Source organism: Herpailurus yagouaroundi, unplaced genomic scaffold (assembly GCF_014898765.1).
Source record: "Herpailurus yagouaroundi ecotype Mexico unplaced genomic scaffold, PumYag 67555, whole genome shotgun sequence".
In the NCBI taxonomy this organism is placed as follows: Eukaryota; Metazoa; Chordata; class Mammalia; order Carnivora; family Felidae; genus Herpailurus; species Herpailurus yagouaroundi.
The window spans coordinates 3,457,794-3,485,090 of record NW_024420361.1 but is presented as its reverse complement, the minus strand read 5'-3'; the positions used below and the strand labels follow the sequence as shown (position 1 = coordinate 3,485,090).

The window sequence follows — 27,297 nt, the reverse complement described above, 5'->3', positions numbered from 1 at the left end:
CCACTTTCTCACACCATTCACAAAAATAAATTCAAAATGGCTAAAGGTCCTGAATGTGAGACAGGAAACCATCAAAACCCTAGAGAAGAAAGCAGGAAAAGACCTCTCTGACCTCAGCCGCAGCAATTTCCTACTTGACACATCCCCAAAGGCAAGGGAATTCAAAGCAAAAATGAATTACTGGGACCTTATGAAGATAAAAAGCTTCTGCACAGCAAAGGAAACAACCAACAAAACTAAAAGGCAACCAATGGAATGGGAAAAGATATTTGCAAATGACATATCGGACAAAGGGCTAGTATCCAAAATCTATAACGAGCTCACCAAACTCCACACCCGAAAAACAAATAATCCAGTGAAGAAATGGGCAGAAAACATGAATGGACACTTCTCTAAAGAAGACATCCGGATGGCCAACAGGCACATGAAAAGATGTTCAGCGTCGCTCCTTATCAGGGAAATACAAATCAAAACCACACTCAGATATCACCTCACGCCAGTCAGAGTGGCCAAAATGAACAAATCAGGAGACTATAGATGCTGGCGAGGATGTGGAGAAACGGGAACCCTCTTGCACTGTTGGTGGGAATGCAAACTGGTGCAGCCACTCTGGAAAACAGTGTGGAGGTTCCTCAAAAAATTAAAAATAGACCTATGACTCAGCAATAGCACTGCTAGGAATTTACCCAAGGGATACAGGAGTACTGATGCATAGGGGCGCTTGTCCCCCCAATGTTGATAGCAGCACCCTCAACAATAGCCAAATTATGGAAAGAGCCTAAATGTCCATCAACTGATGAATGGATAAAGAAATTGTGGTTTATATACACAATGGAGTACTATGTGGCAATGAGAAAGAATGAAGTATGGCCCTTTGTAGCAACATGGATGGAACTGGAGAGTGTTATGCTAAGTGAAATAAGCCATACGGAGAAAGACAGATACCATATGGTTTCACTCTTATGTGGATCCTGAGAAACTTAACAGAAACCCATGGGGGAGGGGAAGAAAAAAAAAGAGGTTAGAGTGGAAGAGAGCCAAAGCATAAGAGACTCTTAAAAACTGAGAACAAACTGAGGGTTGATGGGGGGTTGGAGGGAGGAGGAGGGGGGGTGATGGGTACTGAGGAGGGCACCTTTTGGGATGAGCACTGGGTGTTGCATGGAAACCAATTTGACAATAAACTTCATATATTGAAAAAAAAAAAAGAAATCAAGAGCTGGATGCTAATAGACTCACCCAGGTGCCCCAACTTAAGTCTATTTTTAATTCATATTGTAGAAAAGCCAGAAAATTAAAGTAAAGAAACAGAAAAATGTGTCAGTTAGCTGTATTCCCATCATTAAGGGATAACCACTACTGTGACTATTTTGGCATATACTCCTTAGAATTTATTTCCTATAATATGCTGATGTACCAATACATGCTTGTATGTATGTGTGAGCATAAATACACATGAATATATTCATTCCACATAATAAAAATTAGAAAATTCTACTGATAACAGAAATATTATATAAGCAAATCTTACATCATTATAACGTGAAACAGCAAAAGTCTCTTACATACTATTTTTTGTCATAAAAAAGGAAAAGTTTATTAGCAAACACAAATGGCCCATGACAACCCCCTACACTGCCAACATCATCTGGTACTTTGCCACTAGCTCACCCTAGCCTTGAAAAACTCTCCTACCTTCTGCTTCAGGGGAGTTGAATTCAGACTGAGTTGTTCTGCCGTCTCTCCTTTTTGCAATACTCTTCAATAAAGTTTTCTTCACCTTTTTAACTTTGATGAAATCTTTGCCTTGACACTACCTCTTCACTCTACCAAAGGAATCTCATTCCTTTGTAGCGCAGTAGCTTTTAATGTTAATGTGTTTCTGAATCACCTACAGAGCTCAGAACTGTTTCTGAAGCAGTAGGCCAGGGTTGGGTTTTCATATATTTCCAATAGGTCTCCAGATAAGACATGGCTATATTTTGGCCTAAATTTTCAACTGTCCTAACCTTCTGAGGTCCCTGGAGACTCCAGTACATTTGCTGTAATGAGATCATTTCTGAAGCTGATGGAGATGTTTTCTTCCTCACAATCTTCTCACTTTCTCACTTAAAAAATTTGTTATCTTAATTCCAGTATAGTTACCAAAAAGTGTTATATTTGTTTCAGGTAAAAAATATAGGGATTCAACAATTCTGTACATCACTCAGTGCTCATCATGATAAGTGTACTCCTTAACCCTCATCACATATTTCTGCAATCTTCCCAGCTACCACCTCTCTGATAACCATCTGTTTGTTCTGTATAGAGAAGAGTCTGTTCCTTGGCTTATCTCTTGTTCTGTATAGTGAAGAGTCTGTTCCTTGCCTTCTCTCTCTTTAATTTTTTCTTTGATCATTTGTTTTGCCTCAAATTCCACATATGAGGGAAATCAGATGGTATTTGCCATTCTCTGACTTATTTTCCTTAGCACTATACTCTCTGGCTGCATCCATGTTGTTGCAAATGGCAAGATTTCATTCTTTTTATGGCTGAATAATATTCTGCTGCACATACATACCACATCTTCTTTATGGACATATGGGCTGTTTCCACAAATTGGCTAGTGTAAATAATACTCCAATAAATACAGGGGTGTGTGTATTCCTTCAAATTAGTGTTTTTGTAATTCTTGGGTAAACAGCTAGTAGTACCATTACTGGGTTGTAGAGTTGTTCTATATTTAACTTTCTGAGGAAACTCCATATTGTTTTCCACAGTGCCTACAATAGTTTGCATTGGAACCAACAATGCACAAGGGTTCCTTTTTGTCCACATCTCCACAAACACCTGTTGTTTTCTTGTGTTGTTGATTTTAGCCATTCTGACAGGTTTGAGGTGATACCTCATTGTAGTTTTGATTTGCATTTCCCTGATAAGTGATGCTGAGAATCTTTTCATGAGTCCATTGCCATTTGTATGTCTTCTTTGGAGAAATGTCTTTTCATGTATTCCGCCCATTTTAAAATTGGATTATTTGGGGGGTTTTTTGGTGTTGAGTTGTGTAAGTTCTTTATATATTTTAGATAGGAAACCTTTATCGAGTATGTCATTTTCAAAAATCTTTCCTCATTCCATAGGCTGTAATATAGTTTTGATTGTTTACTTTGCTGGCAAAAGCTTTTTATGTTGATATAGTCCCAGTATTTATTTTGCTTTGTTTCCCTTGCCTCAGGAGACATATGTTACAGCTGATGTAAGGAAAATCACCACCTGTGGTCTCCAGATTTTTATGGTTACAGGTCTCACATTTAGGTCTTTAATCCATTCTGAATTTATGCTTGTCTATAGTGAAAGAAAGAGGTCCAGTTTCATTATTTTACATTTTGCTGTCCAGTTTTACCAACTCCATTTATTGAAGAGACTATCTTTTTCCAATTGTATACTCATTCCTCCTTTGTCAAAGATTAATTTACCATATAATTGTGGACTTATTTCTGGGTTTTCTATTCTGTTCCATTGATGTACATGTCTTTTGGGGTTCAGTTTGATTACTACAGCTTCATAGTATAAACTGAAGCCTGGAATTGTGGTACCTCCAGTTTTCTTTTTCTTTTCAAGATTACTTTCAATGAGAGAAATGCAAATCAAAACTACAATGAGATATCATGTCAAACCTGTCAGAATGGCTAAAATAAAAAAAGAAACAACAGATGTTGGTGAGAATGTGGAGAAAAAGGAACCCTTGTGCACTGTTGGTGGGAATGCAAACTGGTGAGGCCACTCTGGAAAACAGTATGGAGGTTCCTCAAAAAGTTAAAATAGAACTACCCTACAATCTAGTAATGGCACTACTGGCTGTTTACCCAAGAAATACAAAAACACTAATTCCAGGGAATACATGCACCCCTGTATTTATTGGAGCTTTATTTACAATATCCAATTTATGGAAACAACTGAAGTGTCCATTGATAGATGAATGGATAAAGGGGATGTGGTGTGTGTGTGTGTGTATGTATATATATACACACTATATATATGTATATGTATATATATATACATACAACGGAAAAAATAATGAAAAAAATAATGAAATCTTGCCATTTGCAACAATATGGATTGAGCTAGACAGTATAACGCTAAGTAAAATAAGTCAGCCAAGGAAAGACAGAAAACATGATTTCATTTGTATGTGAAACATAAACAAGACAAATGAGCAAATAAAAAAAGAGAGAGACAAACCAAGAAACAGACTCTTAATTACTGAGAACTTATGGATACCAGGGGGAAAGAGTGTGGGGCAATGGCTGAAATAGGTAATGGGGATTAAGGAGTGCACTTGTCACAGTGAGCATTGGGTGATGTATGGAATTGTTCAATTACTATATTGTACACCTGAAAATAATATAACACTGTATGTTATCTACACTGAAACAAAACAAAACAAAACAAAACAAAACAAAACAAAACAAAACAAAATAACAAGATTCCTTTCACTGTATGGGGTCTTTTGTGGTAACATACACATTTTAGGATTGTTGCTTGTAGATCTTTGAAAAATGCTACTGGAATTTTAATGGGGATTGCATTAAATATGTAGATTACTTTGGGTAGTAGAGAAACTAAATTTTTAAAAATGTTTCTATTTATTTTTGAGACAGAGAGAGACAGAGCATGAGCAGGGGAGGGGCAGAGAGAGAGGGAGACACAGAATCTGAAGCAGGCTGCAGGCTCTGAGTTGTCAGGATAGAGCCCAACGTGGGGCTTGAACTCAGACTATGTATATCATGACCTGAGCTGAAGTCGGATGCTTAACTGACTGAGCCACCCAGGCGTCCCAAGGGTTGTATAGAAACTTTAAACAGTATTTGTTCGTCCAACTCATGAGCATGGAATGCCTTTCCATTTTCTTGTGTTGTCTTGAATTTATTTTATCACTGATTTATAGTTTCCAGAGTACTGACTTTTCACTTCCTTGCTTAAGTTTATTTCTAGATATTTTATTGTTTTTGATGCAACTGTAAATAGGATTTTCTTAATTTCCATTTGTGCTGCTTCATTACTCGTGTATAGGTATACAACAGACTTCTGTACATTGATTTTGTATCCTATGACTATTGAATTCATTTACCAGTTCTAGTATTGTTTTGGTAGAGTCTCTTAGGTTTTCCATATATAATATCATGTCATCTGCATATAGTGAAAGTTTTACTTCTTCATTACTGATTTGGATGGCCTTTATTTCTTTTTGTTGTCTGCTTGCTGTGGCAAGATTTCCAGTACTATGTTGAATACAAGTGGTGAGAGCAGACATCCTTGTGTTGTTCCTGATCTTTGGGGAAGAAGTTCTCAGTTTTTCTCCATTGATTAAGATGTTTGCTGTGGGTTTTCATATAAGGATTTTATTATTTTCAGGTATGTCCCCTCTAGACCTACTTTGTTGAGGGGTTTTTACCATGAATGGATACTGTACTTTGTCAAATGATTTTTCTGCTCTACTTAAATGACTATATGGTTTGTACCCTTTCTCTTATTGATGTGAGGTATCATGTTGACTGATTTGCAGAGAATGAACCATTCTTTTTGTACTGAAAATAAATCCCACTTTATCCTGGTGAATTTTTTTTTAAGGTATTACTGGATTTGGTTAGTATTTTGCTGGGGATTTTTGCATCTATGTTCATCAGAGATATTAGCCTCTAGTTTTGTTTTATTGTGGTGACTTTATCTAGTTTTGTTAGCAGGGTGATAAAGGCCTCATAGAACAAATTTTAAAGTTTCCCTTTCTGTTCTACTTTGTATTTATTTAAAATTTTTAAATGTTTTTATTTATTTTTGAGAGAGAGTGAGAGAGAGAGAGAGAGAGACAGACAGAGTGTGAATGGGGGAAGGGCAGAGAGGGAGACACAGAATCTGAAGTAGGTTCCAGGCTCTGAGCTGTAAATACAGAGCCCAATGTGGGGCTCGAACCCATGGATTGTGAGATCATGAAGTCAGTTGCCTGACTGAGCCACCCAGGTGCTCCAAAACTGTTTAGAATACTTACAGAAAAAAAGGAATTAACTCTTCTTTAAATGTTTGGTAGAATTTCTTCCTGCTTCAGTTTTGGTAAGTTATATGCTTCTAGGAATTTATCCATTTCTCCTAGGTTGTCCAATTTGTTGGCATATAGATTTTTTAGAATATTCTCTTATAATTGTTTTTATTTCTGTGGTGGTGTTTCAGTTGTGATCTTGTTTATTTGAGGCATATTTTTTCATTTTGATAAGTCTGGCTAGAGATTTATCGATTTTATCTTTTAATTTTTTTCAAAGAACCAGGTCCTGGTTTCATTGATTTGTTTATATTTCTATGTTATATCTTTCTGCCCTAATCTTTATATCCTTCCTTCTGCCAGTTTTGGGTTTTGTTTGTTTTTCTTTTGGAGTCTCCCCTAGGTGTAGGTTAGGTTCTTTATTTGAGATTGTTCTTGCTGCTTGAGGTAGGAATGTATTGCTATAAAGTTTCCTCTTAGAACCACTTTTGCTGCATACCAAAAAGTTTGGACTGATATGTTTTCATTTTTATTTGTTACCCTGTATTTTTTTTATTTCTTCCTTGAATCCTTTGTTAACCCATTCATTGTTTAGTAGCATGTTATTTAACCTCCATGTATTTGTGCTCTTTTCAGAAATTGACCTGAAGACTGACAGAACAAACTCCACAACTAAAGGTAGAGAAGAGGCCACATAAAAGAAGGTAGGAAGTGCAAAAGCATGTTTTGGGAGAGAAACGGATCATGGCTGCTGACGTGAAGAGGCAGCCATGGTCGCAGAAGGTTGAGAGATGGACTAACATACAGGGGAGCCCAAGGGGAAAACAAATACACACAGTAATTGGCTTGAAAAGTGAGTTGGGTTGAATTTTCTTAGTTCTTGCAACCAGTGGGGCATAATTCTGTATTTTTAAAGGTAAGTGGGCTTGTCTTGGGGAGAATTAGAGGACACTGCACTGCTGTTAAAGAGAAGGGAGGGCAAATGACCTGCAAACATACAGCATGGAAACACTGATCTGAAGAGTTTCAGGGCAACAGAATGGGCAGGTTTTCTGCATATCTCAAAGCATGACCCAGAGAGGCAGTGTTCACAGACTCCCCTCTGGGAGCAAAGGAATTGACAGGTGCCATTTTCCTCCCTAACCCCTCAGCATAAGCACAGAGCCAACTGCTAGAACCAGTGCAGCACCAACACTACCTAACTTGCTTACATCAAGCCCTACCCCCCCCCCCCCCACCATGCTCCAGTGGAATTAACCTTCCAAGACACCCTAGTGTCAGTCCCAGAGAGGCAGGGACCCTACCACAAAAGACTGGCCCAAATCCCTGCCTACACTGCAACTCCTCACCCAGGAGTTCTGAAGGGGCTTGGTTTCAGCAGTATTGTTGAAAGGTCTCATTTCACAAGCAGACCAGAGCACATGTAGTTATAACTCGTCATATTCAGAACAAGGACCAAACATTATCCACAACAGGCAAAGAAAGCCTCTGCTGACACAACATTAAGGATAAAGCAGGCAGGACATAAGAGCAGAGCACACAGATGTTGGAGATACTCCCGGAAGTGCCAGGCCCTAGGTAATAGAAGACACTGCATTGAGGGCACTACAGGACCTCTTCTTCATAAGGCCATTACCCTTAAGAACAGGAGAGACAGGCTGACTATCCTAACACACACAAGAAGGGATAGACACAAAAAATGAGAAAACAGAGGAATTTGTGCCAAACGAAAGACAAGACCATGGCCAGAGAGCGAAAGCAAAACAGATATAACTAACATGACTGATAGAGAATTTAAAATAATGACCATAAAGATACTCACTGGACTTGAGAAAAGAAGACACGAGTGAGACCATGAAAACATATAAGAAATAACATACTCGGGATCAAGGGCTCAATAAAATGAGCAACATGCTTGATGGAATGAATAGCAGGCTGGAAGAAGCAGAGGAATGAATTAATGACCTAGAAAACAAAGTAATCAAGCTGAGAAAAAAGAAAACAAATATGCAAAACAAGAATTGACTTAGGGAACTCAGGGGCTCCATCATATATAACAACATTTGCATACAGGAGTCAGAAAAAAGAAGAAAGAATAAAGGGGGCAGAAAATTTATTTGATGAAATAATAGCTAAAACGCCTCTAATCTGGGGAAGGAAATAAATATCCCTGTGAAGGAGGCACAGACACTCCCAACAAAAATCAACAAAAGAAGATCTATACCAAACATATTGTAAATGAATTGTCAAAATACAGAAATACAAAAAAATTTAAAGCAGCAAGAAGAAAGAAGACAGTTAAATACAAGGGAAATCCCATAAGCTACCAGGGGATTATTTAGCACAAACTCTGCAGGCCAGAAGGGAGTGGCATGAGACACTGAAAGTGCTAAATGGGAAAAAATTTCAGCCAAGAATACTCTATCCAATAAAGCTATCATTCAGAATAGAAGGAGAGATAGAGTTTCCATGATAAACAAAAAGTAAAGGAGTTCATGACCACTAAACTACCCCTGCAAGAAATTTTAAAGCGGACTCTTTAAGTGGGAAGGAAAAGACCAAAGTGACAGTATAAAGGCAGAAAACACAAAAAATGTAAAAATGAATATTTCTGTAAAAAAAATCAGTCAAGGAAGACAACAACGAAAGGATATATGACACCACATACCTGTAACGTAGGAAGGAGAGGAGTAAAGAACAAGTTCAGCTAAAACAACCATCAACTTAATATACACTACTACATGGAAAAGATGTTATATACAAACCTAATGGTCACCACAAATAAAAAACCCATAACAGACATACAAAGACTAAAGAGAAAGAAATCCCAATATATCACTAAAGAAAACCATCAAACCATGAAAGAGAGAAAGAGAAAGTATCAGAGAATATACTCAGAAACAACCACAAAAGAAGTAACAAAATGGCAATAAATATATATCTATGAATAGTTACTCTGAATGTAAATGGACTAAACACTCAAGTGAGAGGACATAGGGTGACAAATGGATAATAATAAAAGACTCATCTATATACTGCCTTACAAGAGACCCATTTTAGACCTAAAGACACCTGCAGACTGAAAGTGAGAGGACAGAGAAGACTCTACCATGCAAATGGATATCAAAAGAAAGCCAGATTAGCAATATGTATCATTGACAAAGTAGACTGTAAAACAAGAACTGTAATGAGAGACAAAGAACACTGTATAAACAAAAAAGGGGACGATCCAACAAGAAATATTTATTTGGTTGTAAATATTTACAAACCAAATAGGAAAGCACCCAAATTACATAAAAGAGTTAATAAAATATAAAGGAATTAATCAATAATAACATAGTAATAGCAAGGGAATTTAACACTTATAAAAATAAAAGATCATCTAAATAGAAAACAACAAGGGCATAATGGCTTTGAATGAAACACTGGACCAGATGGACTTAACAGATATATTCAGAATGTTCCATCATAAAACAGCAGAATACACATTATTTTCAAGTACACACAGAACATTCTCAGGAATAGATCACATATCAGACCACAAAACAAGCCTCAAGAAATGTGAAAAGATGGAAGGTATACCAAGCATCTCTTCTAAATACAACATCATAAAACTATACATCAACCACAGGAAAAAAAAAATCTTAAAAGACCACAAATACAGGGAGGTTAAATAACATGCTACTAAACAATGAATAGATCAACTAAGAAATAAAATAAAAAAATAAAAAATACATGGAAACAAGTGTAAGTGAAAACACAATGGTTCAAAACTTTTGGGATGTAGCAGAAGTTATTCTAAAAGGGCAGTTTATTATTATTATTTTCTTTTATGTTTATTTTTATTTTTGAGAGAGAGAGAAACAAACAGAACACAAGTGGGGGAGGGGAAGAGAGAGAGGGAGACAGAAGCTGAAGCAGGTTCCAGGCTCTGGACGGTCAGCACAGAGCCTGACACGGGGCTGAAACTCACAGATCCCAAGGTCACAACCTGAGCCAAAGTCAGGTGCTTAACTGACTGAGCCACCCAGGCACCCCTAAAAGGGAAGTTTAAAGCAATACAGGCCTACCTTAAGAGGCAAGAAAAATCTCAAATAGACAACATAACCTCATACATAAACAATACAGAAAAGGAACAACAACAAAAAATAAAACCAGCAGATGGAAAGAAATGATAAGTATTAAAGCAAAAATAAATGATGTAGAAAACTAAAAAAAACAACTATAAAACAGATGAATGAAATGAACAATTTCCTTGAAAATTAATAAAATCGATAAACCACTAGCCAGACATATCAAGAAAAAAAGAAAAGGGCTCCAATAACTAAAATCACAAATGAGAGAAGAGAAATACCAATAACCAGAAATATAAACAATTACAAAAGTATACTATGAAAAACTATATGCCAACAAATTGGAGAAACGGGAAAATATGGCTAAATTCTTGGAAACATAGAACGAACCAAAATTTAAATAGGAAGAAAGATACCATTGGAACAAAGTGATTTCCAGCAAAGAAATTGAACAGTAATCTAAAAATTCCCAACAAACCAAAGTCTAGGACCAGATGGCTTCACAGTCAATTTCTAACAAACATTTAAAGAAGAGTTAATAACTATTTTTTCTCAAACTATTTCAAAAAATAGAAAAGGAAGGAAAATGTTCAGCTCATTCTATGAGACCAGTATCACCCTGAGACTAAAACCAGATAAAGACATCACAAAAAAGAAAACTACATGCCAGTATTTCTGATGAACATAGATGAAAAAATGCTCAAGAAAATACTAGCAAACTGAATCCAAAAACACGTTAAAAAACTCATTCACCATGACCAAGTGTGGAATTTATTCCCAGGATGCAAGTGTGGCTCAATATCCACAAATCAATCAAACTGATACATCGCATCAGTAAGAGAAATGATATAAACCATATTATCATTTCAATAAACGAATAAAAAGCATTTGGCATAGTACAACATCCATTCATGATAAAAACCCTCAATAAAGTAGGTCTACAGGGGATGTACCTCAACATAATAAAATCCTTATATGAAAAACCCACAGCAAACATCATACTCAATGGTGAAAAACTGAGAGCTTCTTCCCCAAAGGTCAGGAACAACACAAGGATGTCTGCTCTCACCACTTGTATTCGACATAGTACTGGAAGTCTTGCCACAGCAAGCAGACAACAAAAAGAAAGGCCATCCAAATCAGTAACAAAGTAGTAAAATTTTCACTATATGCAGATGATATGATACTATATATGGAAAACCTGAAACACTTTACCAAAAACTATCAGAACTAATAAATGAATTCAAGAAAATTTCAGGGTACCAAATCAATGTACAGAAGTATGTTGCATTTATATACACCAATAATGAAATAGCTGAAAGAGAAATAAAGCAATCCTATTTACAACTGCAACAAAAATAATAAGATACCTAGAAATAAACTTAACCAAAGAGGTGAAAAATATGTATTCTGAAAACTATAAAACAGTGATAAAATAAATCCAAGAATGGTGTAATGAAATGGAAAGACATTCCATGCTCATGGGTTAGAAGAATATTGTTAAAATGTGAATACTACCTAAAGCAATCTATGCAAAGACTCAATGTAATACTAATTAAAATATCAACAGCATTTTTCACAGAACTAGAACAAACAATCTTAAAATTTGCATGGAACCACAACTGATCCCGAAGAGCCAAAGAAATCTTTAAAAAGAAAAGACTTCAAGAAGTATTACAAATCAAAACAGTATGGTGTGCTGCAAAAATAGACACATAGCTCAATGAAACAGAAAGGCAAACCCAGAAATAATCCCATGATTATATGGTGAAATAATCTTTGACAAAGCAGAAAAGAATATCCAGTGGCAAAAAGTCTGTTCAACAAGTGGGGTTGGGAAAAGTGGAATAGCAATATGCAAAACAATGAAACTGGACCACTTTGTTACACCATACACAAAATAAGCTCAAAATGGATTAAAGACCTACATTTGAGACCTGAAACCATAAACATTCTCAAAGAGAACACAGGCAGTAAGTAGAAACATTTTTCTAGATATGTCTCTTGAGGTAACAAAATGAATTATGGAGAAACAAACAAGAATGAATTATTGGGCCTACATAAAAAAAAAGAAAAAAAAAAAAAAAAAGCTTTTGCCCAGCAAAGGAAACAACCAACAAAACTAAAAGGCAATCTATCAAATGGGAGAAGATAATTGCAAATGCTTTATTTGATCAAGGGTTAGTATCCAAAATGTATAAAGAATATCCAAAATGTATAAAGAACTTAGAAAACTCAACAGCCAAAAAAACAAATAGTCCATTAAAGTTGACAGAAAACATAAAGACATTTCTCCAAAAAAGACAAATAGATGGCCAACAGACATGTGAAAAGATGCTTATTATCACTGATAATTAGGGAAATGCAAATCAAAACTACAATGAGATTATCACCTCACACCAGTCAGAATGGCTAAAATTAACAATACAAGTAACAACAGTTGTTGGTGAGGATGTGGAGTAAAAAACCTTCATGAACTGTTGGTGGAAATGCAAATTGGTACAACCACTGTGGACAACTGTATGGAGGCTCCTTAAAGTTAAAAATAGAACTTCCCTAAGAACCAGCTATTGCACTACTGGCTATTTACAAAAAGAATACAAAAACGCTAATTCAAAGGAATACATGCACCCCAATGTTTATAGCCCCAATATACACAATAGCTGAGATATGGAAGCAGCACAAGTGTCCACTGATTGATGAATGGATAAAGAAGATGTGAGATATAATGGAATATTATTCAGTGACAATTGCAACAACATGGATGGAGTTAGAAACTATAATGCCAGGTCAGAGAAAGGCAAATAATATAATATATATATACGTATGAGTGATTTCACTCATATATGGAATTTTAGAAACAGAACAAACGAACAAAAGGAAAAAGAGACAAGGCAAGAAACAGACTGTTAACTATAAAGACCAAACTGATGGTTACCAGAGGCCGGTGGGAGGGGCGATGGGTGAAATAGGTGAAAGGGATGAAGGAGTACACTTGTGATGAGCACTGGGTGATGTATGGAATTGATGAATCACTATATCATATATCTGAAACAAATATTAACACTGTATGTTAATATGAAATTAAAATAAAAAATAAAAGATGAATGGTGTGGCTTAGACCTTGTTGAATTTGTGGAGACTTCTTTTGTGACCTAACATTTGATATGTCGTGGAGAATGTTGCATATACAATTGAAAAGAATGTATATTCTGCTGTTGTAGGATGGAATGTTCTGAATATATGTTACACCCATCTGGTCCAGGGTGTCATTCAAAGCTACTGTTTCCATGTTGATTTTCTGTTTGGATGATCTGTACATTGATATAAGTGAGGTGTTAAAATCCTCTGTCATTATTATACTATTATCAATTATTACCAATAATATCAATGTACCATTATGTTTGTTATTAACTGTTTTATGTATTTGGGTGTTTTAATGTTGGGTGCATAAATATTTACAATTGTTATATCTTCTTCTTGGATTGTTCCCTGTATTATATAACGTTCTTCTTTGTCTCTTGTTACAGTCTAGTTTGTCTAACACAAGTATTGCTACTCTGGCTTTCTTTTGACATTTGTTTGCTAGATAAATGTCTCTATATCCCCTCACTTTTATTTTTATATTAAAGTTTATTTATTTTGGAGAGTGAGAGTGAGAGAAAAAAACGCATGTGTGGGAGGGGCAGATAGAGAAGGAGAGAATCCCAATCAGGCTCCATGCTGTCACCTCAGAGCCTGACACACGGCTTGATCTCACAACCTTGAGATCATCACCTAAGCCAATATCAAGAGTCAGATGCTCAACCAACTGAACCACCCAGGTGCCCCCATCCCTTCAGTTTTAATCTTCAGGTGTCTTTAGGTCTAAAATGAGTGTCTTGTAGGCAGCATATAGATGGGTCTTCCTTTTTAATGCATTCTGTCATGCTATGTCTTTAGACTGTAGCATTTAATCCATTTACAGTTAAAATAATTATTGATAGGTATGTATTTATTGCCATTTGTTACTTCTTTATGGTTGTTTTTGTAGTTCCTTTCCCTCCCTTTCTTCTCCTGCACTCTTCCCTTGTGAGTTTATGACTTTCTTTAGTGATATGCTTGCATTTCTTTGTCTTTATTTTTTGTGTAACTGCAATAAATTTTGATATGTGGTTATCTTTAGGCTCATACATAACATCTTATGCATACAGCACCCTATATGGTGTCATATTTTACATCCTTTTATTTTGTGAGCCCCTTGAATGATTTTTAGAGATATACTTATTTTTATTGCTTTTGTGCTTCCTAGTTTTCTTACTGTTACTTATGATCTTTCTTTCCCATTCAAAGAGTCCCCTTTAACATTGCTTGTAGGGCTGGTTTAGTGGCCATGAGCACTTTTAGTTTTTGTTTGCCTCAGAAACTCTTTATTTCTCCTTTTCTGGATGATAGCCTTGCTGGAAAAAGTATTCTTGGTTTCAGGTTTTTCCTTTTCAGCACTTTGAATATATCATGCCACTCCCTTCTGGCCTGGAAAGTTTCTGCTAAAATATCCCTTCATAGCCTTATGTGGTTTCCCTTGTTATGTAATGGTCTTCTTTTCTCTTGCATTTCTTAAAAATGTTCATTTATTTTGAGGGAGAGGGAAAGGGAGAAGAAAAGGGAGAGGGAGAGGGGAAGAGAGAGGGAAAGGGAGAGGAGGGAGGGAGGGGGAGAGACAGAGAAAGAACAAACTAGTGGGGGAAGGGCAGAGAGAAAGAGGGAGAGAATTCCAAGCAGGCTCCACACTCAGCATGGAGCCCTACACGGGGCTCCATCTGACAACCATGAGATCATGACCTGAGCTGAAATCAAGAATTGGACCCTCAACTGACTGAGCCACTCAGGTGCTCCTTTTGCTGCTTTTTAATAAAAAATGTTTATTTACTTTAAGAGAGAGAGAGAGGGAGAGAAAGAGTGTGTGAGCAGGGGAGGGGAAGAGAGAGAGGTGGAGAGAGAATCCCAAGCAGACTCTGTGCTGTCAAATGCAGTGCCTGATGTGGGGTTCCATCTCAGGAATCATGAGATCATGATCTGAGCCAAAATCAAGAGTTGGGCAATTAGCTGACTGAGCCATGCAGGCACCCCACTCTTGCTGATTTTTAATTTTTTTTTTAAGTTTCTTTTGGGGGGGGGTAGAGGGAGACGGGCATCAAGAGTCAGATGCTTAACTGATGGCGCCACCCAGGCGCCCCTACTATTTTCCATTTTAATTACTATATGTGTTGGTGTGGACCTACTTGCATTGAATTTGTTGGGGGATCTCTGAGCCTTCTGGATCTGGATGTTTCCTACCTCAGATTATGGAAGTTTTCAGCTATTCTTTTGTCAAACACATTTTATGCTCCCTTTTCTCTCTGTCCTTCTTCTGGGATCCCTGTAATGTAAATGTTATTTTGCCTGATGGAGTCACTGAGTTACCTCAATTTCCATAATTTTTTTTTTTACTCTCATTTATTTAGGTTGATTCCTTTCCCTTACTCTGTCTTACAGGTCATTAATTCCTTCCTCTGTTTCCTCTAGCCTGCTACTTATCCCATGAAGTATATTTTTAATTTCACTTATTGTGTTGATTCTTCTCTGATTGGTTCTTTTTCATCTGTTAAGGGTCTCACTGATGTCCTCCACTTTTACCTCAAGTCCAGTGAGTACCTTTATGATCATTACTTTAAGTTCTCAATCAGATATATTCCTTATATCCATTTTGCATAGGTGTCTTGCTATGGTTTGGCCATGTTCTTTCATTTGGGACATATTTCTGTCTCCTCATTTTGTCTAACTGTGTCTGTTTCTCTGTGTTAGTAACGGCAGCTATGTCTCTTGCTCTTGAAGGGAACAGCCTTATGAAGAAGAGGTTCTATAGTGTTCTGCAGTGCAATGTTCCTTGTTGCCCAGTGCCTGGCACTTCAGGGAGGGGCTCCTATGTGTGTTGCCTATCCCCTTGTTGAGTCCTGGCCTCCCTTTCCTTCAGTCCAGTTGTCTGCAGAGGCTCTCTTTGCATGTTGTATGGTGTTTGGTCCCAGGTGGGTGGGGTGCATTTTCAGAAGGTGTGTGGTCTTCTTGTAAAATGAGACTTGCTGTTGCCATCACTGAAACTGAGTTCCCACAAAACGTGTTGGGTTTGCACAGGTCTTCTGGCAGAGGGGTCCTGCAGCACCCGGACTGAAGGCAAGCCTGACTGGGAAGGGGAGATCCATTGAAATCTGGGTGGTGGGGTGAGGGAGGCAATTAGGTAGCAAGTGTCATTGCTGTGCTGGTTCTGGTAGGTGGTGGTGTGTTATGCTGTGGGTGGGGGAGGGAAATGGCACCTGCCAGGTCCTTTGTTCTTGGAATGCTCTCCCAGTGATCCCTGCTTCTCTGAGCCAAGCTCTGAGATGAGTAATTCTCTCCCTCCCATCTGCCTCAGACATTTTTCTTTCTTTCTTTCTTTTTTATTTTTATGGATTTTTTTTAAATTTTTTTTTTCAACGTTTATTTATTTTTGGGACAGAGAGAGACAGAGCATGAACGGTGGAGGAGCAGAGAGAGAGGGAGACACAGAATCGGAAACAGGCTCCAGGCTCTGAGCCATCAGCCCAGAGCCTGATGCGGGGCTCGAACTCACAGACCACGAGATCGTGACCTGGCTGAAGTCGGACGCTTAACCAACTGCGCCACCCAGGCGCCCCTTTATGGATTTTTTTTAGCATTTATTTATTATTGAGAGAGACAGCATAAGCATGGAAGGGGCAGAAAGAGAGGGAGACACAGAATCCGAAGCAGGCTCCAGGCTCCAAGCTGTCAGCACAGCGCCCAATGCAGGGCTTGAACTCACGAACTGTGAGATCATGACCTGAACCAAAGTCAGATGCCTAACCAACTGAGCCACCCAGGCGCCCCTGCCTCAGGCCCCTGCCTCAGACATTTTTCAAGCTGCCGTTTCCATACTTTATCTCTGCAGGGTGTTTTTTGTGCTGTCTCCTTAAGAGCAAGGATTCCACTTCCTAATGCTCTCTAGCTCTCCCAGAATTGAGCACAGTGATTTTTAAAATTCAAAGCTTTAAATCCCACTTGTAAGAACTCACAAAATTCATCCCTTCTTGCTTTTGAAGCCAAATGTTATGGCTATTTGTCTTCCCTGTGCAGGTCCCCTGGTGTGATACTCTGTTTCTCCCCCTTCTCTGCACCAGTCTCTGTCCCCACCTAGGATGGCCATAGTCTGTTTTATTCTCACACTGTATCTTTGCCTTTCCTACCTTCTTCAATATGGCCTCTTTTCTACCTTTAGTTTGTTCTTCCAGTCTTCAGATTGTTCTCTGGGTTATATATGCTGATGTGAGTGTTATCTAGTTGTATTCATTGGATGAGGCAAGCTTAAGATCCTCCTACTCTGTCGTCTTCCCAGCCTCCTCTCCTCTTCTTATACATCATTTTTAAGGACAAAGATCATGCCCCTTATTTTTCTTGAAGGATTCTTTAGATTTTAGAGCACAGCATTTCCTGCATTCAACATTTGTTGCTTGTATTCTTTGTTAATGTTTATTTATTTATTTTAAGAAAGGGAGGTGAGACCATGGAAGGAGAAGAGAGAGAGGAAGAGAGAGAATCCCAAGCAGGCTCCACACTGTCAGCACAGAGCCTAACATGGGGCTCGATCTCATGAACCATGAGATCATGACCTGAGCCAAAATCAAGAATCAGACACCCAACTGACTGAGCCATCCAGGTGCCCCTTGTTGCTTGTATTCGTAAGTTACATTGCTTTGCTGCTGTATTTTTTTTAAGTTATTGCTGTTGATTTTCCCTTCCCCACTAAATTTAAAGCTTCCTGAGATCAGAAAGCTTTCTTCATCACTTTCTGTCTCACTTACAAGACCTAAAATAATGTCCTCTACTTATCCCACACTTTTGAAAGAATACTGAATGAACCAAGAAATATACTTGCAACACTTAAAATCAAGGGCTGATATCTGTAATGTTTATATTGCTCTTGTAAGTTGGTAAGAAAAGAATAAGCAGTATAATAAGTGGAAAGAATAAGGGATTCACAAAAGTATAAATATCCAATGTTCAAAAACTTCATGAGTTTTTAAAAACAAATTTAAACAAAATATCATTTTCCAAGTTTCAATTTGGCAAAGGAGTTTTGCTAATAACCAGTACTCTTGAGAGTTTGGAGAAACAGACATGCTTGCTTATAAACTACCACTGAATATGTAAATTGATACAACTCTGGGAGGGATACAATTAGACACTATATATGAAAAGTCTTAAAACTCTAGATACTCTAGGACTTCTACTTCCACAACGACTGATTAAAAGGTACTTTTTCCTCTTCCTCCTGCTAAGGCATAGATAAAAATCTTGGACATAACACATAAAACAAACATAAGATGACTCTGAGAGGTATACAGAAGAAAGGAGGCTAGTTAGGGACCTTTGGATGAAAGAAACAAAATAGCAGAGTTCCCTGGGTTTTCTTCTTGCTTCATATAGCCCAGACTGGTTACTAGTGAAACTAGCAACCCAGAAACATCAATGGGTTCAGATAAAAAAAAAAATCCCAGTAAAAGTGTTCTCTCTAGTCAAGGATCAATAAAGAAGCCACCTAGTAAAAGAGAAAACTTTTAGACAGCTATTACTCTACTCCACTCAACCACCACACACACACACACCTAAACCCTCTACACTCACCATTAAAGGCTGAAGAAGGAGTCTAGACTTCCACCCCACACCAGCTTGTAATGAAGTTGTCTCAACCGCCCCATTGGGGGAGGATATCAAAAAAGGCCAAGTAAGGAGCCAAAACCTTCATTCTCACCAAGAGTAACAACAGTCTTCATCCTCTGCAGTGTCAGTAGAGACCATGGCAGGATGCTGGATTTCAACCCTTCCCCAGCAGTAATGAGGCACCACTGACACCACCAATGGTGTGGTGTCAGTGGAAGTCTAATGGAGAGTGTGGTCTCCTACCACTCCCTGAATAATGAGGTCATACCCCTCTCCTGATTGTGTCAATGAAGATCATGTGGGGAACAATAAGTAACAAGGTATTCCTATGTTCTTTCTAGCCAGGGTGAAATCAGTTAGAGGCCTAGTGGAGAGCCTACAATATAATCACTCTGCAGTAATGAGGAAATTCTCCAACCTCCAGGTTCCAGCAGAGGGCAAGTGAGGAACTGGGACTTACATTTCCCTGACAGTAAAAAGGTGGCACTCCCTTTATCCACCAGAGCAATGTCAGAGGGCTCCTACTAAAACAGAATAAGATCCAAGTCCCATTACAGAATAATAAAAATGCCCAGGTATCAATCCAAAACTACTCATTATACCAAAAAACAGGAAAACCTGAACTTGACTGCAAAAAGACAATCAATGACAGATGCCAACATGACACAGCTGATGGAGTTAAACAAGATTCAATGCAGCCATCATAAAAATGCATTATTGAGCAATTACAAACCTGCTGGAAAAAAATGAAACAACAGAAAGTCCCTGCAAAGAAATAGAAAGCCTCAGCAAATAGGAGATTTAAAGGAGAACTGGGAATTTTTAATCTGAAAAATACACAAATTAAATTAAGAAACCATCAATGGATGGCTCAACAGAATGGAATGGACAAAGGAAAAAATTAGTGAACTTGAAATGATGCAATGCAAAATGAAAGAAAATAGCCTACATAAAAATGAACAGAAAAACACATACTTTGGGCTCTTCTTGCTCTTTGTACTATCTTATTATTATTACTACTTTGGCTATATTCCTTTGTATAATCCAGTGTCCCTAGCATGATAAATTCCTCTTAACAGGTATAATAAATATTTTTGAATAAAGAAATAGAGCCTCAGAGACATGTGGAACTATAGTGAAAGATCTGATAGTCATGTTACACGAGGAAAAAGAGGGTAAGACTGGAAAGTATTTGGAGAAGTAAAGGATGAACACTTCCTGAATTTGGCAAAAGAAACCTGCAAATTCAGGAAGCTGTACAAATCTCAAATAGAATAATTCCAAAGAAATCTATGCCAAGACACATTATATTAAAACTTACAACAATTAAAGACTAAGAAGAAAATCTTGAAAGCAGCCTGAGGGGGAAAAAGAACCACATTATCTATATGGGAAAAACCATTCAAATAATAGCAGATTTTTCATTAGAAACCATGGAGGCCAGAAAGAAGTACAGCTTACCATGGACTACTACTAAGTAATAAACAGGAATGTACTATTGATACATGCAACAATTTAGATGAATCTTAAAATTACAATGAGTAAAACAAAAAAATCAGTCTCAAAAGATTAACTTATTGTATGACTCATTCTAAATGACACCATCAAAATGACAAAATTACTAAGATAGAAAACACATTAGTGGTTTCCAGGGATCAGGTGCCCAGTGTGGGGAGGGAGAGATACAGCTATGGCTACAAAAGGGTAATGTTAGGAATCATTGTGGGATGGTCACAAGCATCTACACAGGTGATAAAATTGCATACACACATTATAACAATGTCAATTTCCTGGTTTTGATATTGTACTATAATTTGATAAAATATAACTATTGGAAGAAACTGAGTGAAGGGTACATGGGACTTCTCTGTAATATCTTGGCAAATACCTATGAGTCTATAACTTCAAAATAAAAAAAAGCCTACATACTTTGACCCAATAATTCCACTCAAAAGTTTTTAAAAATTAATGTAATTTCACAAATATTTATTAGGCCAGCTGTTTTTTTTCTAGAACTATGATGTAAAAATTTTCACTTAATCTCAATAGCATGATATTAAAGATGGCATACCCACAATCACTGAAAATATCAAAGACATACAGAAAAATTCTGTTGTATTAAGTGTTTTTGAAAAGTAGATTATAAAATATATAAAATAGTACTGGATACTTATGGAATATATATATGTATATACATATAAAAAAACAAGGTAAACACATACCAAGTGTTTGTCATCTATAGGATTATAGTAATTTTACTTTCCTTTTTTAAACTGTCAATAATGAATACTGTTAGACTGGAGATACAAAAGTACTTCACATAGAGAAATAATTTATAAAAATAAATTTACAAAAGATATTCAAAACATAAAATAAATGTAATTCAGAAAATCAAAGGTGAATGTAGTTTTATATTTAAGATACTAATAAAGATAAAAAAGACATGACAAAAAACTGGTAAAAGTAATAGGGAAAAATAATAAGGGTAACTGTCATGGTAAAGATTTACTTATATCACAAATCACTATAAAAGGGGGAAAACCATGAGTAAGCTACTCCTCAAATGGAAATTTAAGATTACAACAAGAAGGGCAAAGTTTTCTTCACTCTGCCTACTAGCAAAACAAGCTCCCACTCCTCTCTGTTTAACCACATTTTGACATTTTTTAGTAAGCAGTAGTTCTACAACTGAAGACATTGTCATGTTTTCATTAACTATGCCAAACCAGATTAGTCTTCTGCTTCTCATAATTCATGTAACAGTTTGAAGAAAAATTAATATAAGTTTACAAAATTTTTAAGATACTGTTTCTTCCCTCCTATGAATCTCTCCAGTCTGCTGTTTGTTGGTACCACTCTTTTGGTACTTTCATATTCTGCCTCTTACAGAGACTTTTGTGTTTGTCTTATCTGTCCCACTAGATTGTGAGTACCCTAAGGTCAGACCTATGTTGTACTCAACTACACCTATCCTGAAATGTCTATTAGAGTACACTGCACACAGTTAATAGTGTCTTGCTCTATTAGGTGTCTAATAAGATTATGAACATTTCAAATTAGGGATGCCACTGTGTGCTTCTTTGTAATCACTACAGTACACAATTTAGATCTAGGCATAATGACATCTAATGTATCCTTGCTGGTTTCTACTTACTGAAACATCTTTACAAAATATGTGGTAGAAGGCATGATATTTGAACACTGTTAGAGACAAAAATTTTGATACATATTAGTAAAAGAAATGAAAGTACTATGTAACTTTAGACTCATAAAAACGTTAAGTTGATCATTTACATATGGTAGAAGATAAGAAACTGGATTAAGAATTCTAAGGAAAATCAAAGAAGAAAACCAGTAGTAGTAAAAAAAATTTTTTTGAAAGTATGTTTGTAATAAGCATAAGTAAAATTACAAAACGAACTGGAATGTCACAGAAACTCACTGGAGAACTTAAAAATGGGGCCTATGAAGATTTAGGTACAAAACTAACTAGAGGCAAGGGGAAGGTATAGAATGACTTATTGTATGAACATAAAGTATGTGAACAAAAAGTGTGTGAATAAAAAAAAAATATGGTCAATAGCTAGACCAAAACACACCTAGGATCTAGCTTACTTTATTTGAATTTGTTTTGGAGTCGTTTTTAATCTCCCAAAATTTATTTTTGTATTTTATTAATACTTTTCTTCCTCCAAAATGAAGATAGGAAGGAATCCACCTCAAAAGAAAGAACAAGAAAAAATGACAGCCAGGGACTTAATCAACATAGATATAAGCAAGATGTCTTAGCCAGAATTTAGAATCTTGATGATAAGAATACTGGCTAGGGTTGAAAAAAATGCATTGAAATAAATCTGGTCAGGACAAAAGTAAAAATGCAATAAATGAGATGCAATCTAGAATGGATGCCACGGCAGGAAGGATGGATGAATCAGAGCAGCGAATCAACAATATACAAGAGACACTTATAGAGAATAATGAAGCAGAAAAAAGGGGGGGGGGGATAGGCAAAAGAGCATGATATAAGAATTAGAGAACTCAGTGACTCATTAAAAAGGAATAACATCAGAATCATAGGGGTCCAAGAAGATGAATAGAGAGTAAAAGGGGTAGAAGCTGTATATGAGCAAATCATACTGGAAAACTTTCCTAACCTGTGGAAAGACACAGATAAAAAAAAATCCAGGAAGCACAGAGAACTCCCATTACATTAAACAAAAACCGACCATTAACAAGGGAAATCATAGTCAAATTCACAAAATACACAGACAAGGAGAGAATTATGAAAGCAGCAAGGGAAGAAAGTCCTTAACCTATAAGGGATGAGAGAACAGATTTGCAGAACATGTATCCACAAAGTGTGGCAGGCTGGAACGGAGTGGCAGGATATATTTAACATGCTGAATCAGAAAAATATGCAACCAAGAATTCTTTATCCAGCAAGACTGTCATTCAAAGTGGAAGGAGAGATAAAAAGTTTCCCAAACAAAAACTAGAGTTCATAATCACTAAACCAGCCCTGCAAGAAATTTTAAGGGGGACTCGCTGAGAGGAGAAAAGCAAAACCAAAACAAATAAGAAAAAAAGTCACAAAGACTAGAAAGGACCAAAGAACACTAGCAGAAACACCAACTCTACAAGCAACACAATGGCAATAAGTCCATATATTTCACTACTCGCTCTAAATGTCAATGGACTAAATGCTTCAATCAAAAGACATAGGGTAACATTATGGATAAGAAAACAAGATCCATCTATACACTGTTTACAAGAAGATCATCTAAACAGAAAATCTACAAGGAAACAATGGCTTTAATGACACATGGGACTGGGTGGACTTAACAGATATATTCAGAACATTTCATCCTAAAGCAGCAGAATATACATTCTTCTTGAGTGCACATGGAACATTTTCCAGAATAGATCACATAGTGGGAAACCAGCCCTCAACAAGTACAAAAACATCAAGATCATACCATGCATATTTTCAAACCACAGTGGTATAAAACTCAAAATCAACCACAAGAAACAATTTCGAGAGACAACTAATACTGGAAGACTAAAGAACATCTTACCAAAAATGAATGCGCAAACCAAGAAGTTAAAGAGGAAATTAAAAAGTACATGGAAGCCAATGAAAATGAAAATACCATAGCCCAAAACCTCTGGGATGCAGCAAAGGTGGTCATGAGAGGAAAGTATATACGAATCCAGGCCTTCTAAAGAAGGAAGAAAGGTCTCAGATACAGAATCTAATCCACAACCTTAAAGAGCTGCAAAAGAACAGCATATAAAACCCCAAACCAACAAAAGACAGGAAAATACAGATTAGAGCAGAAATCAATGCTATTGAAACCCAAAGCAAATAAACAAATAAATAAACAAAACCAGTAGAACAGCTCAATGAAACCAGAAACTGATTCTTTGAAAGAATTAACAAAATTGATAAACACCTAGGCAGATTAATCAAAAAGGACTCAAATAAATAAAATCAAGAATTAAAGATGAGAGATCACAAACACTGCATAAATACAAACAATAATAAGAGAATATTATGAGCAATTATATGCCAATAAATTGGGCAATCTAGAAGAAAAGGACAAAATCCTGGAAACATAAACTACCAGAGCTGAAACAAGAATAGATAATTTGAACAGAAATTTAATTAGTAATCAAAAATCTCCCAAAAAACAAGAGCCCATGGCTGGATAGCTTTCCAGGAGAATTCTACAAAACATTTAAAGAAGAGTTAACACCTATGTTTTTGAAGCTGTTCCAAAAAATAGAAACAGAAGGAAAATATCCAAACTCATTCTATGGCACCAGCATTACCTTGATTCCAAAACCAGAGAAAGACCCCACTCAAAAAGGAGAACTAGAGATCAATTTCCCTGATGAACATGGATACAAAAATTTTCAACAAGATATCAGCCAACCGGATCCAACAATACATTAAATGAATTATTTGCCATGATCAAGTGGGATTTATAATGGGATGAAAGGCTGGTTCAGTATCTGCAAATCAATCAATGTGATACATCACAGTAATAAAAGAAAGGACAAGAACCACATGATCCTTTCAATAGATGCAGAGAAAGCATTTGACAAAATACAGCATCCTTTCTTGATAAAAACCCTCAAGAAAGTAGGGATAGAAGGACCATAACTCAAGATCACAAAAGCCACATACGAGAGACCCATTGCTACTATCATCCTCAATGGGGAAAAGCAGAGCTTTTCCCCCAAGGTCAGGAATATGACAGGGATGTCCACTCTTGCCAGTGTTATTCAAAATAGTATTGGAAGTCCTAACCTCAGTAATCAGAGAACACAAAGAAATAAAAGGCATCCAAATTGGCAAGGAGGAAGTCAAACTTTTACTCTTCACAGATAACATTATACTCCATATGGAAAACCCACAAGATTCCACCAAAAAAATGCTAGAAATGATTCATGAATTCAGCAAAGTCACAGAATATAAAATCAATGCACAGAAACCAGTTGCATTTCTATACACCAATAACGAAGCAATAGAAAGAGAAATCAAGGAATCTATCCCATTGACAATTGCACCAAAAACCATAAAATACCGAGGAATAAATCTAAGCAAAGAGGTGAAAAATCTATACCATGAAAAATATAGAAAGCTTATGAAAGAAAATGAAGAAGACACAAAAAAATGGAAAATTATTCAATGCTCCTGGATAGGAAGAACAAATATTGTTAAAATGTCGATACTACCCAAAGCAATCTACATATTTAATGCAATCCCTATCAAAATAACCCCAACATTCTTCACAGAGCTAGAATAAATAATCCGAAAATTTTATGGAACCGGAAAAGACCCCACATAGCCAAAGCAATCCTGAAAAAGAAAACCAAAGCAGGAGGAATCACAATTCCAGACTTCAAGCTGTATTACAAAGGTGTAATCACCAGGACAGTATGGTAGTGGCACAATAGACACTCAGATCAATGGAACATAATAGAGAACCCAGAAATGGACCCACAAACGTATGGCCAACTAATCTTTGACAAAGCAGGAAACAATATTCAATGGAATAAAGACAGTCTCTTCAGCAAGTGGTGCTGGGAAAAGTGGACAGCGACATGCAAAAGAATGAACCTGAACTACTTTCTTACACCAAACACAAAAATAAACTGAAAATGAATAAAACGCCTAAACGTAAGACAGGAAGCCATCAAAATCCTAGAGGAGAAAGCAGGCAAAAATCTATTTGACCTCAGTCATAGCAATTCTTACTTGACACGTTTCTGGAGGCAAGGGAAACAAAAGCAAAAATGAACTACTGGGACCTCATCAAGATAAAAAGCTTTTTCACAATGAAGGAAACAGTCAGCAAAACTAAAAGGCAACTGCAACGGAATGGAAGAAGATAATTTGCAAATGACATATCAGATAAAAGGTAAGTATGCAAAATCTGTAAACAACTTATCAAACTTGACACCCAAAAAACAAATAATCCAGTTAATAAATGTACAGAAGGCATGAATAGACACTTCCAAAGAAGACATCCAGATGGCTAACAGACACATGAAAAAATGCTCAACATCACTCATCATGAGGGAAATACAAATCAAAACCAAAATGAGTTACCACCTCACACCAGTCAGAATAGCTAAAATTAACAACTCAGGCAACAACAGATGTTGGTGAGGATGTGGAGAAAGGGGAACTCTTTTGCACTGGTGGGAATGCAAACTGGTGCAGCCACTCTGGAAAGCAGCATGGAGATTCCTAAAAAAGTTAAAAAATACAATTACCCTACGACCGTGCAATGGCACCACTAGGTTTTTATCCAAAGGATAAAGGAGTGCTGCTTCGAAGGGACACATGCACCCCAATGTTTATAGCAGGGCTATTGACAATAGCCAAAGTATGGAAAGAGCCCAAATGTCCATCCACAGATGAAAGGATAAAGAAGATGTGGTACATATATACAATGGAACATTACTCAGCAATCAAAAAGAATGAAATCTTGTCATTTCCAACAATGTGGATGGAAGTGGAGGGTATTATGCTAAGTGAAATTAGAGAAATACAAATATCATATGACTTTACTCGTGTGGGATTTAAGACACAAAACAGATGAACATAGGGGAAGGGAAGCAAAAATAATATAAAAACAGGGAGGTGGAAAACATAAGAGACTCTTAAATATAGAGAACAAACAGGGTTGCTGGAGGGGTTGTGGGTGGGGGGATGGCTAGATGGGTAAGGGGCATCAGGAAGACACTTGTTGGGATAAGCACTGGGTGTTATATGTAGGGGATGAATCGCTGGATTCTACTCCTGAAATCATTATTGCACTATATGCTAACTAACTTGGATGTATATTTATATATACATGTGTGTATATATATATATGTGTGTGTGTGTATATATATACATGTGTGTGTATGTATATATATATATACATATATATACATTGCCTATATACATATATATACATTGCCTAT

General features: G+C 36.8%; 1 protein-coding gene across 4 annotated transcripts in view; it reads right to left on the bottom strand.

Annotated features, from left to right (window-relative positions):
- CHM (CHM Rab escort protein) overlaps positions 1-27,297 on the bottom strand; it is a 252,612-nt gene that overhangs the window by 44,502 nt on the left and 180,813 nt on the right. The window lies entirely within an intron of this gene.